The sequence below is a fragment of the Physeter macrocephalus genome, chromosome 15 (genome assembly GCF_002837175.3).
Source record: "Physeter macrocephalus isolate SW-GA chromosome 15, ASM283717v5, whole genome shotgun sequence".
In the NCBI taxonomy this organism is placed as follows: Eukaryota; Metazoa; Chordata; class Mammalia; order Artiodactyla; family Physeteridae; genus Physeter; species Physeter macrocephalus.
This window is the reverse complement of record NC_041228.1, coordinates 46,258,369-46,261,586: the sequence shown is the minus strand read 5'-3', so window position 1 is coordinate 46,261,586 and position 3,218 is coordinate 46,258,369.

Below are 3,218 nucleotides of genomic sequence, written 5' to 3'. Positions count from 1 at the left end.
GAGGTGTTTAACACAGTGCCTGGGCTGTAGTAAGCACTCAATAAATACCAGCATAATTGTTCAAAGAAATAGAAGTATACAAAGAACATAGCATCACCTTTTCTGACAAAAAGCCCAGGGTTAACATAAAATATAAACACTTTTTAAGCTTTTGTTCTTACAGAATTTTGTTTTTCTTATTATCACAGTGTACTTTCAAATGTCTGTCTGAATCAATGCCATTTCATTTAGATTAAAAACTAGAAATAGCCGGCTCTCAAACTTGCTTTCTGCAAAGCAGCAGGCAGAGTCCTGAGAGCCCAGGATGTGGAAGAGATAAACATAATTAAGTGGGAAGGGCCATGATTAGGGCAGTCTTAGCTTATGCTAGGACAGGTCTTGCTAGTGGAAGGGCAAATGAGGTGATAATTTCAGTTCCTAAATACTAGAGCAAGAAGCTGTGAGACTGTTGTTAGGAGAGAAATGAGAAATAGTCTCAAGGAGAAAGAGGGCTGGAAAAGTACAACATACACACATGCTTCTTTCCTAAATCTAATATTTGCCTGTGTGCCTTATCACATGCTACATGACATGCTAGGCATTTTAAAAAACTGTCTTTATCTGCCTATTTTATAGATGAAACCCTAAGGTTCAGAGATTATAAATTGCGTGCCCAAGATTATACAAAGAAAATAGAAATTACAGTCAGTGGTGGCATATGTTGTTTGTAGTGATGATTATCGTAATATGGGTCAGGGACATTAGAGAGACCAGGCTCAAAGGAGCTGAGCTTTGGAGAAAGAGTCTGCTCCCAGATTTTTAAGCAGCAGTTTTAGGATCTTCCACTTGACTGATAATAGCCAAATTTGCATTGAAAAGTCATTGAAGTAAAGAGATAAAAACCCTAAGAGACTTCATGTCGGTGATTTGTTGCTACGGAAGCAACTTGCTTGGTACTTGATGGTTACAGGCTGAACAGTTCCTGCTTTTTGTCCAGGAAATGCAAAACTGAAGGAATGCAGATTTGCCAGGCAGGGAAATAACTCATTAAGCTCATAATATGATAAAAAGAAACAGGTTATGAGAGAAAATTTTTAAATAGAGTTTTTTCTGAACAATCTTATTTAGGCCTATGTCATTGTTTAATAATAAAGTTTTACGCCTCGTTTTCATCTATTTTGCTTACTGATTGCACAATTTACAGTCACTTTGGGACAGGGGTTCTGAGGCTGATTACTAAAAAGCTGTGAAAACTTTTATCCTTATCCACAGTTAAAGCACCCAAGCATTTGAGCTACCTTTCAGAAATATTTTCAGATTCTATAGACACTAAAAAACTCTGCTTCTGTGATGCTGTGGAAATAGACTGGTTATCTAAAGCCTGCACTGTAGAGACTATTTCTCACCTACTAAGATTGTGCCTATAATTAGTAGATACTATCACCAAGATGGTGGAGTTTAGGCTCATCTATTGGGACTTATGTAGTACAGGAACCCTAGGAATCAATGACTAAAAAGTCTGGATTTAGCTTTTGTTATTTAAAAAAAATCTTAATTAAGCCAGACATAATAGCAGTAATCTTCTCTGATTCCACTTACATGAGGAACCTAGAATAGACAAACTCAGAGAGACAGAAAGTTTGGTAGTTATCAGAATCTGGGGGGAGAGGAGAGATGGGGAATTATTGTTTAATGGATACAGAGTTCCAGTTTGGGAAGAAGAAAAAATTCTGGAGATGGATATTAGTAATGGTTGTACAATGATGTGAATGTACTTTATGCCACTTAGCTGCATATGGTTAAAATGGTATGTTTTATGCATATTTTATTTACCATAATAAAAAATTCTTAAGCCACAACAATAATGCCAATAATACATACCAGTATTAACTATTGCACTGGACAATGTGCTAAATACTTTTCATGCACTCTCTTAGTTAACCCTTAAGGTAAGTACCAAAGAAAATGAGACACAAAAGCTTAATTCATATGTCTAGGCGTCACACAAATAGTAAATGGTATAGCAGGCTTTGAACCTGGGTCTATTTACAAAGCCCATGCTATACCTACAACATTATATATATGGGACTTTAGAGACTTAAGAGAACTTTTTAAAATTTATATAAAACTTTTATATTAGATTTATATTTTCATATCATACCAAAGGCAAGATTTAAATAAATAAAAACATCAAAGCTCAGTGTTCTAACAATAACAAGTGGCTTTATTCTCAGGTAATGCTTTTTCAACTCTCCTTCATCTACAGAGCTTTAAACACACAACAGAGGCAATCTCAGGGAACAGCATCCATCCTTGTCTCTGACAGTACAGTGTAATTTTGACAGTAAGATGGAGGAGGGGGAGAGTGAATTTATCCTTTCCCCCTCTGTTCCCTACTGTTGTTTCAGATCACAGTGCCACTAGAAGCCTCTTTTATGATTTCAAGAATGGACTTGTTACTTTTTGATTTTGCCCTCATATCATACTCTGCTCTCAAAACTGTCCCTCCTCTGGCCTGGGTAATCCATCAGGGACCCAACCTCCCCTAGTTTCACAAAGGTAGGCAAATGACTCCAGCAGAGACAGAATTGTTTTGAAGGAGTGAGTGTTGACTTTGCTGCCACTTAAGAAAAACCTGCCTGAAGATGATGCTGGTACTTAGAAAACCAGAGCCAAGAAATGGAGAGAGTTGTCTTGACGCTACTTTAAAATATCTGGCTTTAATTTATTTATTTATGGCTGCATTGGGTCTTCATTGCTGCTCGCAGGCGTTCTCTAGTTGCAGCAAGCGGGGGCTACTCTTCGTTGCGGTGTGTGGGCTTCTCATTGAAGTGGCTTTTCTTGTGGAGCACGGGCTTTAAGCACGTGGGCTTCAGTAGTTGCAGCACAGGCTCAGTAGTTGTGGCATACGGGCTTAGTTGCTCTGCAGCTTGTGGGATCTTCCTGGACCAGGGATCAAACCTGTGTCCCCTGCATTGGCAGGTGGATTCTTAACCACTGCACCACCAGGAAGTCCCAAAACATCTGGCTTTTGTTCCAGGAATGCCTGGCACACAATGAGCACTGGATTATATTTTCCTTGAAATAACATATTGTCTGACCAACTTATGAGAACTCCAAGATCTTGATTTCTGAAATGTGACCCTGAACGCAATCTCTTCTCATTCCATTTCTCCCATTAATTCATTCATTCATTGAATATTTATTATGAAGCAGGTGAGACAACTCAAACAGAAGTC